Source organism: Scylla paramamosain, chromosome 33 (genome assembly GCF_035594125.1).
Source record: "Scylla paramamosain isolate STU-SP2022 chromosome 33, ASM3559412v1, whole genome shotgun sequence".
Lineage (NCBI taxonomy): Eukaryota > Metazoa > Arthropoda > Malacostraca > Decapoda > Portunidae > Scylla > Scylla paramamosain.
Window position 1 is genome coordinate 1,987,978 of NC_087183.1, and position 14,895 is coordinate 2,002,872.

Below are 14,895 nucleotides of genomic sequence, written 5' to 3' on the forward strand. Positions count from 1 at the left end.
AAGAAATATTGGCAACTCTTAACACCATAAACCTGTCACTCCCAGCTGGCCAGGCTGGTCACCACTACAACCAGGCGTTCAACAAATGCTATCCAAAAGCGCACCGCATACGTGGCAGGCCTCTCTGGCCAATAAAATAAATATACAATACAATAATCACAATACAATACTGGCCAATACAATAAATATACAAATAATAATCGCAATACAAAATATCATGCTAATGATAATTACCATCGTCTAGAGCAGTGATTCTCAATGTGTGTGCGACTGCACACTATTGTGCCGCCATTATTTCCTTGTTGTGCTGTCAAACTTTGGGTAGAATTTTGAATTGTGTACATAATATAATGAAACTATTGTAAATTGTAATTTATATTTATCAAGGGTGACTAATTGTGTGTGTATATATATATATATATATATATATATATATATATATATATATATATATATATATATATATATATATATATATATATATATATATATATATAATAAAAGGGTAGGTGTGCCGCAAAAATATTAGTTGTTTCTTAGTGTGCCGTCATACCAAATAGTTTAAAAACCACTGGTCTAGGGTATCTTCAAGTTCTCCTAAGTACTCTATCTTTTGGGTCAGATACGACCTTCTCAATCTAAATTTATGTTATGAACTGCTAAGGAGATTGGTGGATTTTTTTTTTTTTTTTCACAGAGAGTTTTCCTAAATAGTAACTGGAGTGGAGGTGCCAGTGTGGATGCACACGTCTTTAGTAGTTTGGGTGAACACCGCCAGGTCCAGGTGCTGAATTTTCTTTGAGGCATTCTGTAACTCTCCTCACACTGGTCACAGTGAAATCGCAACGCCTTGGTTTTTCTCTTTCAAATTGTTTCTTTGTTTCTGGGGATGGTGGTTATGAACTCTTCTGTAAAGACCTTTTGAAATTTCTTGTTCAGTAGTTCACATGCTTCTAGGGTGGAATTTGTTAGCATTCCACCTGATTGTTTGAGCCTAGGCAGTGATTCCTTAATGCTCGTTTTGCTATGAACATATGCAAAGAAGGCCTGTGGTTTTTCTTTAACTTCTTGAGCAAGAAATTTTTCAAATTGGTAAACAGCTTTTCTCACTGCTCAAGTAGACTCATTCCTACCTTGGCAGTATGCTCTGTTCCTTGATCGGGTTCTCCCCTGACGGTAGCTTATCCAAGCTGCCTCATGTTTTATTTTGTTCAGTATTCTCTCGGTCATCCATTTTGGTCTAATTTTCATTTCACAAGGTGAATTTGTTTTCACTGGGACGCAGACTTGTGTTACACGGTGGTATGCATCCATGAAAGCCTCCAAGATCTCAACTCTTTTGTCCCTTAGTTCATTCAGTCCACATCTCTGAATCACTTTTGTGGTAAAGTTTCTTACTATTAGCACTGTTGCACTGTTTTGCACTATCCACAGCCATCTGAAAAATTATCGCACTATGATCACTGGCTCCAACCGTAGCTTTGTACTCTATTTTGCTTACATCTAGTTCAATTTTTGGTCAGACTGAGATCCGGTAGTGATGGGGTATCACTTCCTCGGGCTCTAGTGAACTCAATTATATGCTGAAGGAGGAAAGCATCTTGGCAAGTCTCATAAAATTCAGCCTGTTCACTTTGTGGTCCTCCTTATATGTAGTGATTTTCCCGGTCTATTTCCATAAAATTAAAATCTCCACATATCAATATTTGATTAGCTCTAATATTACTGACTTAAAGTAAGGTCTGCCCGATACTACTGTTGTGCACCTCTGAAGAGCTCGGGGGTCTGTACATAGAAGCCAAAACTATTGCCTGCTCCTCACGATTTACTTCGCACATTACAGCCTCGATATTATCCTCAACAATATATGAACAACCCCATTATCTCCCATTACTCTGTCCTTTCAGCATACTGTGTAAATGTGACAATTAAAGTACCAGACAGATGATTCCCCTGAGCTCAACTTTGTATAATAAAAATAATCTGAGGTTGCACCTTATTGGTAACTAATTCTAAGAGATAATGCTTGTTGGTGATATCAATACTATCAATCTTTGTGTACATACGGGTGAGTTTTTCTATTGTGTGTGTGTAGCGTTGGTTTTTTCAATTGGTATGGTTCAATTATGTTCGTTTCAGTTCGAATGCTTTAGTTCGAACCAGAGTTGACTTATGGGTTACCAAGCGAATAAACGGGATTGCGGGCTTCCTGACGGTTGTACAGGCAGTGTCTCTCCTTACCTTCCCGGCCTCACGACCAGACTCTATATTTTGGCGCAGTGAGTAGGATTCTCACCTACAATGGAGGCCACCTGAATATGTCCGCCTCCGCCATTTCTGCAGTGTCCTGGGAAGCCCTCCTGCGCCTGGACGGACTGGGAGCGCCAGTTTGAGACGTTCTTCGTAGCTGTCCGGGGGAAACGACTACACGGCAACACGGAAGAAGGCGTTGTTACTTCACAGCGTGAGGCGCAGAGGGTGTTCCATAGCCAGCCACCGGCTATTAAGGCTACTGGTGAGGATGACTACACGACCACGATGCGGCAGCTAAGGTTGAAAGGTTTAACTTCCGATGTAAAAGCGGCGCGTGAGTCAACGGCTAAATATGTGGCCAAGTTGCGGCGATTGGCGCATAATTGCCAATTCGGGGCACTTGCTGAGGAGATGATTCGAGACCAAGTGGTCGAGAAAACTGTTCATCTGAGACTACGCGAACGGTACCTCCAGAATAAAACAAGCTTACGTTGAAAGTGGTTGTGACGCAAGCGGAAGCCTACGAGCGCTCCATGCGGAATCACAGGAGATGGGAGAACCAGCTTGCAACACTTCCAACTTCACGCATGAGGAGGCTTCATGGGAGGTGCAGAAAACTAGAGCTTTACAAGGAAAGGGTACTGTGAAGTGTGATAACTGTGGGAAGAGAGCAGTTGGCCGGTAACACCCAGTCCCTTGCTCGTCAATCGCAGTGCTGGTGTTGTGGGAAGCTGGGCCATTGGGCAGCGTCGTGTCATTCCTCGGGGTTCAAGAAGGTCCAGAAGTGTGAAGAGGAGGAAGCTATCCTGAGTTGCAGGAACAAGAAACGCCTAGGACGGCTAAGATGTCAAATTGTGATTAGTGTAGAAAGACAGGAAAGGACGCTACGCCTGCAAGTGGATACCGGTGTGTCCATTTCGCTGTTCTCCTCGTCTTTTGCAAAAGAACATTTCAAGGGCGCCAGAGTGAAGGCGACTACAACCAAACTCTACGGGGTAGGGAGGATGCCACTCGTCGTCGTTGGCACCCTACCTGCTGCGTTGAGTGTTAACGGTCGTCAGGTGACGATGAACTTTTACATCGTTAATTCAGGGGCCACCGAAGCATTAATGGGACTGTATCTTTTGACACAGCTTGGGCTCACCATCCACCCAGTGACGGGCGAAGTGTTTGCTGTAGAACACGGGCCTGTTACAACTCCGCTCCGTGCTCTGCTAGCCATTAAGGGGTACCAGCATAAGATTATATTAAAGACCAACGCTACCCCGGTTCTCCACAAGCTGCGGAAGCTTCCTCTCTCCGCTAGAGAAGAAGTGTCGACAGAACTACAAAACTTCGTTGAACAGGGAGTTATCGAACGCATCGATGAGTCGGGAGTGGGTGATGCCAGTGGTGGTCTCGCGCAAGAAGTGTGGTAAGATTCGGTTGTGTGTTGATCTCCGGGGACCTAATAGCCAGCTGGTGTCGGAGGTGCATCCTCTCACTACGATAGCAGAGCTACACACCAAGCTGCATGGAGTCGTTTCAGCCAGATCGACTTAAGGTCTGCCTACCATCAGCTTGTCCTCGAGAAGGCTTCCCGTCCCATAACAGCTTTCATCACTCATGAAGGTCTTCAGTTCAAGAGGGTTCCATTCGAGTTGGCATCGGCGGGGGCAGATTTCCAGAAATTGCTTAACAGTGCGTACTGGACGGAAGCAACAGGAGCACGACGAACGCTTGAGGGTGGTGATGAAGAGATTGCGGGACGCACAGGTAACTGTCAACGTAGAAGAATCTGTATTTTCTAAGAGATTGATTTCTGTGGGTACCGAGTATCGGGGGAGGGAATTTCCCCACTCCATTCTCACATGCGGTCTGTCGTGGATGCACCGCCTCCTACCAACATTAAGGAATTAAAAAGATTCTTGGGGTTGTGTGGCTGGTTTTTCCAGTTTGTACCTGGTTACGCCAACGCTGTCAGCTCAATGGGGCAGCTACTGAAGAAGGACACGCCGTTCGAGTGGACATCAGAAGTGGATCAGTTCATGGCGTTGAAACGCAAGATTTCCACGTGCCCGTCCCTGATGGCGTACAACCCTCAGCTCCTTACTATTGTAACCACCGACGCCAGTGACAAGGGAATCGGTGCAGTACTATCACAGAAGCACTATCACCCGGGGAAGGAACGAGCAGTTTTGTTTTGGAGCAGCCAACTAACACCTAGTAAACATAAGTAATCTGTTACAGAGAGGGAGGCGCTGGCGGCAGTGTGCGCGGTGGAGCGGTGGAAACTCTATTTATGGGTTATGTTTTTTAAGTTGAAGACTGATCACTCGACAGTTATTAAGATCTTTTCTTCAAGGTATTCTGGGCGTGCAGGCGCTAGAGTTGCTCGGTGGCAAGCTCACTTAATCCCATACTCATATGAGGTGGAATATGTTCCAGGAAGTAGACTCTCCGGGGCAGACGCTCTGTCGCGCCTTCCTGTGACCGAGAACGTTGAAGAGAGGGAGGAAGAATATGAGATTGTAGCGCTCCTGGATGACGAGGACGCCATCACGGACCAAGAAATTCTAAGAGGTAAGAGGCAGCTTCTACTGATGAGGAAATATTAACATTAAAGGAATATCAGGGGCAGGGGTTTCCAGAGTCAGCCAAGCAGTGTCCCCAAGTAATTCGGCCCTATTTCCAGTTTCGTCACGAACTGAGTGAGGTTAGTGGAATCGTCCTCTGCGGCATGCAACAACTTATTGTGCCAACAGCACGTCCTGGGCGCTGGTTACAACTTGGCCACAACGCTCACCACGGAATGGTGAGAATTAAACAATTCTTCCGCAGGTTGGCTTGGTGGCCTGGTATGGATCGTGATGTTGAGAACCTCGTTCGGGACTGAAGCGAGTGCCAGGCGAGCGACAAGGTACTGGCACAGAGGATGGCTGCAGCATCCCTTCAACCCGTGTAACTACCAGACAAATGCTGGGCGAAGCTGGGAATCGACGTGGTCGGGCCGATTGAAGGAGCACCTACATCACGCTATGCTATTACTATGGTAGACTACCGATCTAAGTGGGCCGAGGTCGGCACGACAGGTAGTATCACTACGACTGACATGGTTTCCCTTCTCAGTTCCGTATGGTTGAGGGAGGGATACCCAGATGAGCTAGTATCTGACGACTCTCGGTTCACCAGTTCAGAATTTCAAGATTACCTTCGACGTTGAGGTGTCAAGCATGTACGTTCGAGCGCATACTGGCCGAGGCGAAATGGACCTACAGAACGGTTCAATCGCACCTTCAAGTCGTGGATCTCTGGTCTCGCTCCCAGGGAGAGGCTCCGAGAACGGATACGTCACTGCCTGGCTCACTACTGCGCCACATCCCACTGCACTACAGGTGTGTCGCCGGCCAATATGCTGCACGGCCGGGTGATGCGTCTGGAGTTACCAGTCTTTACACCTTGCAGCACAGATGAACAAATGCTGAAGAAGCGTGTGAAGCGACAACATAACGTAATAGGAGGCTCTACAGTGGCCGGTATAGCGTAAGGGCGCCGACCTTCAGAGCAGGTGATTATGTACACGTACGGCGCCAAGGTCACGTTCCTAAAATAGCCCCTCAGTACTCCCGGCCACTGATGATCCAGAGATAGGTGGGCCAATCGTCTTAACCAGCTTGCGGACGGATCAACCACGAACGCCGCGCACCTAGCGTTAGCAAGGGGGCAAGCCAGCCGCGATGTCTACGCTGAGGTGCCTATGGAGATACAGAAGCGACAGCGACAGAGGACCCTAGGCCAGCAGTACCACGCCCGATCTCACCAACAGTTCAACTGGATGACGAATCGTTGCCGCTAGAAGGTCAAGACTCGCTCAGGAGCAGTCGTGCGCTACCACCTACAAGCAGTGGCCGCAGGAGGTTGCAGCCTGACATACTTGTGTTATGATTTCATGTTACTGTACTTCGTTCTTATGTACGGTGTTGCGAATAGTACGGTGTTGCGAATATTTCAAACTGAATAAGTTATATGAATTGTTTTAAAGTGGGGGTGATGTAGTGTTTGTTTCCGTTGGTATGGTTCAGTTATGTTCGTTTCAGTTCGAATGCAGAGTTCGAACCAGAGTTGATGTACGGGTTACTAGACGAATAAACGGGATTGGGGGCTTCCTGACTGTTGTACAGGCAGTGCGCCTCTCCTTACCCTCCCAGCCTTCCGACCAGACTAGTGTGTGCGTGAGGGATGCAGGCTCCTGGCCCTGGGGTGGAAGTGGTGGTACTGTGTATGTCCTGGGAGGTCCCACTGTTTGTTCTACTTCCCAGTCTGTCACTGTAACCACCTTTAACCTCCCACTCACGACAATGTACTTCCTTGTGTTGCTCTGTTGCAACAGTACATTTTTTTTCATCCCTCTCTTTGGCCAGCTTACTATGCAATTGCCTTTTCTTGAATGTACGGTCTGGCATAATCATTCTGATGTTATTCCTGTCTGGTCTGGTCATCATTCTTTGTTGGTAGATTTCCTTTAGTATTTTCCACTTTGTTTCCTCTTTTCTCAGATTACTTTAAGGAGTCTAGGTCTCACCTTGATTGTTGTAAACGACCGTTTATTCTGACCACTGTATTGACCTCGACCTCTTCAGCAATACGAAGATCCTTAACTATTTCCTTCAAGGTTGTAACATCATCGTTTACTCTGTCATTAGGATATGTGGCTCTAGATTCAAGTAACCCTGACATAATTTGGTTAGGTCTTCTGTATTCTTTCTTTTTCGTCCTGGGCTAATTCCTGTATCTGTTTTTGTACTGCTTCCCTGAACCCCTCACTTTCCTGATCAGTTTTTTATTCCAGAAATTATATTTTATCCTTCATTGTGGCCACATCTTTTTCAATTTCCTTAATTTTGCTCCCTATGTCTCTGAGAAAGTTGGAGGTCCATGCACGCGATCATGTTTGTATCAGTATTCTGAAGTATATATATAATCTTTGGGAGCTTGTAGCTTCGCTCGGCCCTGCACTGGTGAAATGCATGCAACACCTAAAACTTTTCTTCGTCTGTCATGAGTGCTATATCTTTACACTTCACAGCATGGATGTCAAATCTTAAAGGTGTCCTGACGTGGCTTGTAGAGCTTTAGATGAAGATACTTGGCCTTTAAAGTGTCATCATAATAATGCCAGGTACATCGCATCTCATCCGGCTCATTTTTCTCAAGTCATACCTCATACAGATCACACATCTGCTTCTTACTTAACATATCAGTGTCAAGATAACGTACATTAGGTGATTTTTTCAAGCGAGTTGTGGCCTGTAAGAGAAAGGAAGCTTTCAATATCCTTTCAGTATGCACCTGGCCATGACTGCTTTAATTTTCCTACCCCTCCTATCCGTTATAGGTACACGATGCAGTTATGCTAATCTGAGCCCTATCAATGCGTGCCTTTTAAATACCATGAATATTGATAAACGCCAATTTGTACACCATCACGAGTATGGTGTTCACAGTAACGTTAACTTCTGGTGCAACTATTTTGCATTTCAAGGTTATCTGTTTTACTGTCTGAACTATTGCTTGTTCTTGTACGAGTTTATACGTACATAATATGTGTATCCCAACTGTCTGAAGTCCAGACTCTGTAAATATTGATACCTAAGTTAACTTTCTTTTATTATTATTATTATTATTATTATTATTATTATTATTATTATGGTCATTATTATTAGTATACCCATTATTACTATTCCCATTTTATCATTTATTGTTTTTATTCATCTTAGAACGCTTCTTATCCCCCTTACATTTTGGCATAATCTTGTGTGGCGTCTCCCGCGCACCTCTCTGTCACAGCCTACCCTCTAGAGGAGTTAGTCATGCGAGCTGTATCGTGGATTCTTTTAATATAATGAAGCCGCTTGACGCAGTGTTTACTGTTTCCTTAGCGCCCGGACAATCCTTCAGTAACTTGTTATGCCCCCTAACATAGCTTCAATATTGATTTGACCAACAGCATTGTAAAAGCAGTGTCACACAGGGTGAATTTCTTCCACCGTGTTGGGCGTTTTCGTTGGAGATATCGCGATCACAATATGTTTGGGAATGGGGCCGGATGTTCAAAACTCTCCCTTAGCGCGCCTCTAAGGGATCTTCCGCTACGATCGCCTAAAGGGTGATCTCTAAGGTCGATGCTCAAAACTCCCTTTAGCGTCTCGTTAGCTTAAAGGGAGCGTTGTGTTGGGGGGTACAGATATCATGGCATCTGATGACGTCGTTGCGTCTCGGCCAATCAAATACAGGCATTACAGTGACGTGCAATCACATTCGTGGAATTTATTAGCTGTGTTTGTAAACATGGACACGAGGAAAAGCATACCATGGCAAGGTAAAGGCTTAGAAAAAACAAGTTCAGGCAGTTCAGGCAGAGAAAGGCAGTCCTATTGGGAGCGTCAAGTGCTCCTGTAATCACCGAAATCAATGGTTGCTGTTGCTATTGATTCTGTCTTTCCTAAGTTGCATGTTCCCTTGTCTCAGTTTTCCCTTGCTGGTGGTATTTTATGTAGTACCATGTCAGTTCATGAGCAAACAGTGATGAAACTTGTCATCCCCATTTTTTTAGTTCTTCATTGCTTCAGCTCATTCATGATGCTCCCCAGTCCAGTCATCCAAGACGTGACAAATCTTTAACTATGGCTAGTAAGCGTTATTACTGGCCTACAATGAGCCTTAACATCACGAATGATGTAACGCAGTGTCTTTCTTGTGCATAACCCAAAAAGAACACATACACAATGTTTCTTTGTTAGAATATCCTACACCTTTTGGTCCTTTTGACACTGTTGCAATGGAATTTATGCATTTAACTCGCAGTCACCAAGTATCTTCCATGTTCTAGTCTGTGTTGATCATTTCAGTCACTTTGCCATTCCTGCACCTTTGCCTAACAAATCTGCTCCAGTTGCTGCCTATGGTTTAGTGTCCTATCTCCTTTGTCTATTTACTACACCTCCAGTTTTGCCTTCTGATAATGGGACAGAGTTTAAGAATGGGGTGCTCCATACCATTTGCCTACAGTAAAAAATCCCACAATGCTTTATCACAGCTCATTATACAGCTTCTTATGGTCTTGTGGAACGGAATAATAGAAAAATTTTGGAGAACCTTCAGCATGCTGCAAGTAAACTTCATGAGTCATGGGAGGACTGACCTCCACACTTAGCCGCTTCAATTAATGGTTCTGTAAATTTGTCTCTGGGAAAGAATCCTCACTATATTTTGTTTGGCGAGTGTATTCTGCCGATGACTTTGCACAGTCTCATATCTCAGACTATTTATGCGTCTCTGAGAAAGATTTCAAGCTTCACGCGTGGAGATGACTAGTTAGCATCACAGTCACACCTGTGTCCTTTGGTGTTGGTGAAACTTTCTTTAAAGCCTCACCTCTGCGCCAGTCAAAAACAGACCCTAAATTTTCAGGCCCTTTTCTTATTACTGAAAACCTTTAAGGTAGGAGGAGGCAGTAGGCACCTGTCGAAACGATAATTACTCCCAGTGAGGTCGAAAGCACTGGATCAGGGGAGGGGGGCTGCAAACTTATTAAACCCAGCTGTGACCTCACTGAACGTTTCCCTTTGTCTCACAACACAAGGGGGCAGTCACAGCCTGCCCTCTAAAGACAACTCTCTTCCTCCACACAAACTACAAGCACCTAATAACACACACACCTTTCACTCAAAATTTCAAAATTACCATGGCGAGTCCTACACCAACCTTGGAGTCCCCATCTGGGGAGGGGACCACAAATATTCCCAGGTCGGACTGCCCTTCTGACAACGACCCTAAGTGTCTTGACACCCCCCCCTCAACTTTTTCTTCATTAACTTCTGCAGCATTCGCGGTCAAAGATCTAATTCTCAATCTGTAGAACACCACCTCTCCTCTTCTAAACCTCATCCTTTCCTCACTCAAACTTAGATGTCTGAGGCAACTGACAGTAGCCTCTTTTCTGTTCCCTCCTACTTTCTCTATCCTCATTTTCAATCCAAAGCTAGATGTTGCGTTTATGTGCGCAACGACTTAACCTGCTCTCGTGCCGTGCTCTTGAATCTTCCGAGTTTTCCACTATCTGGTTATGACTACAGAGTCACTCTCAAAATAAATTTATCAGTGCTGTAAACATCTTACCTAACTCCTCTGACTATAAGAAATTCTTTGACTACTTAACTTCCAAAGTGGAGAACATTCTAACTCTCTTCCCTTTTGCAGAGATCTCTATTCTTGGAGACTTCACTGACCATCCTGGTGAACTAGCCTTCAACTTTGCTATCCTCCACGACCTAGAGCAATTGGTGTAACACCATACTCGTATTCCTGACCGTCTTGGAGATACGCACACCATTATTGACCTTTTTCTGATCTCTAATGCTTCTGCTTATGCTGTCACCCTCTCTTCTCCGTTGGGCTCTGCCGATCACAATCTCATATCTGTATCTTGTCCTATTGTTTATTGTTCCAATCCCTCCTCAGGATCCCCTTAAGCGAATGTGCCTCTGGCGTTTTTCCTCTGCTAGTTGAGGGGACCTGAGAAGATATTTTGTTGATTTTCCTTGGAATGACTACCGCTTCTGTGTCAGAGACCCGTCTTTGTGTGCCGAGCGCATAACAGAGGTAATAGTGTCTGGCACGGAGGCGTACATTCGTCGCTCTTTTTCTCGACTTAAACCTTCCAAACCTTGGTTTAACACAGCTTGTTCTCGTGGTATGCATGATAGAGAGATGGCTCACAAAACATACTTAAGCCTTCCATCACCAGAATCTCATGCACTTTATACTTCTGCCCGGAACCATGCCAAGTCTGTTCTCAAACTTGCCAAAAACTTCTTCATTAACAGAAAGTGTCAAAATCTTTCAAGATTAACTCTCCTCGTGACTTCTGCCATCTAGCCAAAAATATCTCCAATAACTTCGCTTCTTTTTCTTTCCCTCCTTTATTTCAACCAAATGGCACCACTGTTATCACATCTATATCTAATGCTGAACTCTTTGCTCAAACCTTTCCTAAAAACTCTACCTTGGACGATTCAGGGCCTTCCCTCTCCTACACCATCAGACTACTTCATGGTACCTATTAAAATTCTTCACAATGATGTTTTCCATGCCCTCGCTGGCCTAAACCCTCGGAAGGCTTATGGACCTGATGGGGTCCCTCCTATTGTTCTCCGAAACTGTGCCTCCGTGTTTGCACCTTGCCTAGTTAAACTCTTTCAGCTCTGTCTGTCAACATCTAATTTCTTTCTTGCTGGAAGTTTGCCTACAATCAGCCTGTTCCTAAAAAAGGTGACCGTTCTAATCCCTCAAACTACCGTTCTTCTGGTTGTAATTTCCTATCTAAAGTTTTTGAATCTACCGTTAACAGGAAGATTCTTAAATATCTATCACTTCACAACCTTCTATCTGATCGCCAGTATGGGTTCCGTCAAGGACAATCTACTGGTGATCTGGCTTTCCTTACTGAGTCTTGGTCATCCTCTTTTAGAGATTTTGGTGAAACTTCTGCTGTTGCCTTGGACATATCAAAAGCTTTTGATAGAGTCTGACACAAAGCTTTGATTTCCAAACTATCCTCCTACGGCTTCTATCCTTCTCTCTCTAACTTCATCTCAAGTTTCCTTTCTGACCGTTCTATTGCTGCTGTGGCAGACGGTCACTGTTCTCCTCTTAAATCTATTAACAGTGGTGTTCCTCAGGGTTCTGTCTTGTCACGAACTCTCTTCTTATTATTCATCAATGACCCTGTAAACCAAACTTCTTGTCCTATCCACTCCTACGCTGATGATACCACTCTGCACTTTTCCACGTCTTTTCATAGACGTCCAGAACTTCAGGAAGTAAACATTTCATGCAAGGAAGCCACAGAACGCCTGACTTCTGATCTTTCTAAAATTTCTGATTGGGGCAGAACAAACTTGGTATTGTTCAATGCCTCAAAAACTCACTTCCTCCGTCTGTCAACTCAACACAACCTTCCAGACAACTATCCTCTCTTCTTCAACTGTCCCCCTCTTCTAAAATGAATATCCTCGGTCTGTCCTTTACATATAATCTAAACTGGAAACTTCACATCTCATCTCTAGCTAAATCAGCTTCTATGAAGTTAGGCGTTCTGAGACGTCTCAGCCAGTTTTTCTCATTCCCCCCCAAGCTGCTAACTCTGTACAAGGGCCTTATCCGTTCATGTATGGAGTATGCTTCACATGTCTGGGAGGGTTCCACTTATACCGCTCTTCTAGACAGGGTGGAATCAAAAGCTTTTCGTCTCATCAATTCCTCTCCTTGAATTGTCTTCAGCCTCTCTCTCATCTCCGCAATATTGCATCTCTAGCTGTCTTCTACCGCTATTTTCATGCTAACTGTTCTCACTAATATTGCTAACTGCATGCCTCCCCTTGCCCCGCGGTCCTCCTATTTTGTCCATCTCTCTAATGCAAGAGTTAACCATTATTCTCAATCATTTATCCCTTTCTCTGGTAAACTCTGGAACTCCCTGCCTGCATCTGTATTTCCACTTTCCTATGACTTGAATTCCTTCAAGAGGGAGGCTTCAAGACACTTATCCTTCAATTTTGACTACCGCTTTGGACCCTTTTATGGGACTGGCATCTCAGTGGGCTTTTCTTTATTTTATTTTTGTTGCCCTTGGCCAGTGTCCCTCCTACGTATAAAAATAAATAAAAAAATAAATAAATAAAAAATAAATGGATAAATAAATAAATAAAATCTTTAAACCAGCTCCTAATTATTCAGAAATTGTAGACAGGTTGAAGAAAGCTCGGGTCCCCATCCCTTCCTCTTCTGATTCTCCAACGTCTCAGTCTCCACCTGTCTCTCATACATCTGTTCCTCCTACCCACTCCTATAATCTCCGTAGTAGGGCTGTATGATTTTTTTTTTTTGACGTATTTCATATTTGTAATGTGATTTTTTTACTTGCTGTTCCAGGGCAATCTATATATATATATATATATATATATATATATATATATATATATATATATATATATATATATATATATATATATATATATATATATATATATATATATATATATTGTCTTGCAGGAGGGATATTTTCTCTGAAGTTTTTGTGTGTTCCACATATTTTTTCTGTTATGTTATTATTTGTATTAATTCTCGTGTGACTTATATAGATAAGCAAACTTTACACATTTGTGTGTATATATATATATATATATATATATATATATATATATATATATATATATATATATATATATATATATATATATATATATATATATATATATATATATATATATATATTTTTTTTTTTTAATTTTTCTTAATATTGTTATAATGCTTGCAGTATATTACCACACTAATATTGTAAGTAATCCAATTCTTACCGACGACTTTGAGGTTTATACACTGCGCATAAGAGATAAAGTGAAATAAATAATAAAAATAAAGCACAACTTCCATTATATATTCACTTCTTACATTCCTTTGTTTAGTATGCAGTATATGCCATGGGAATATGCTGTCAGTTAGTATTCTCACTTCACAAAGGAGATTAAATAAAATGGTAGAGGGCAAGGGGTTACATTTAATGATAACACTCTCATAATAAAATACTTGTGGCATACTTTGAATAAAGACATGATAATAAATGATAATAATATGATAATAACATCAGTATATACTTTTACAGTTCACAGCCAGTTCAACTTCATTCTTTCTATGTTTTCATAGCTTTTCATCATGATAAATCAAGATCTTTTTTTTTTCTTTTTCATTGCTTTCTTACTGTCTTGTTTTGGTATATTTTCTTCCTTGACTACTCAGTTATTATTATTATCATTTATTTTTTTTTAATGAACATCGCGGGCGGCTTGAACCAGCAACTGACTCTGTGTTGGTACTTAACATGCCATGGCTTAACACAGACTGCGTAATGCCGCAATAGACCTCGAACCCTCGCCAACGCACTCTGTGACGTCAGGGCATGTGCAGTTCACTGAATTTTGGCAGGCCCGTGATAAGAGCATCTTTTTCTGGGGCTGTGATACTTACCTCGGCCATAACTTGCGGCATCGTAAGACTTTTATGGCGCTACTAGACCTAAACTTTTTAGTTAGCATTTACCAGTAATCAATCACTGGTTCCCATCTTACTAGTACAGGAAACATATGTGTCTGTTAAAGTCAGTACAGAAAAAATTAAGTAAAAAGATACAAAGGATGAAATGTGTTCCTAACAAAAGGTGATTAAGGCCTTGTTCACACGGTGTGTTTTCATCCGCGCCTGAAACGCTGTAATCCTTCATACCAGGCATTTCTAACTGCTGTGGCTACCGAGGCGTTTTTGTGTGCGTGTGCCAGTCAATGCACATACAGGTCTTTTATCTTTATTATTCAAATAATTTTCATGTAAAAAAAAACAAAAAAAAAAAAAAACAAAGCATCGGATGAGTGTAGTGCAATCTCACAACAGTCTCAATGTGGAGTATCCCAGGGGGTTGCAATGGTAACGCACATTTTCTCTGCTGATTGGTAGCGTCGCATCCAATGAGGTAGCGCGGTGCTTTTCAACTGTGGCGGCTGCCGCTCTTTGTGAACGATGTCTTAATCATCAATGGATCTCGAACCGCCT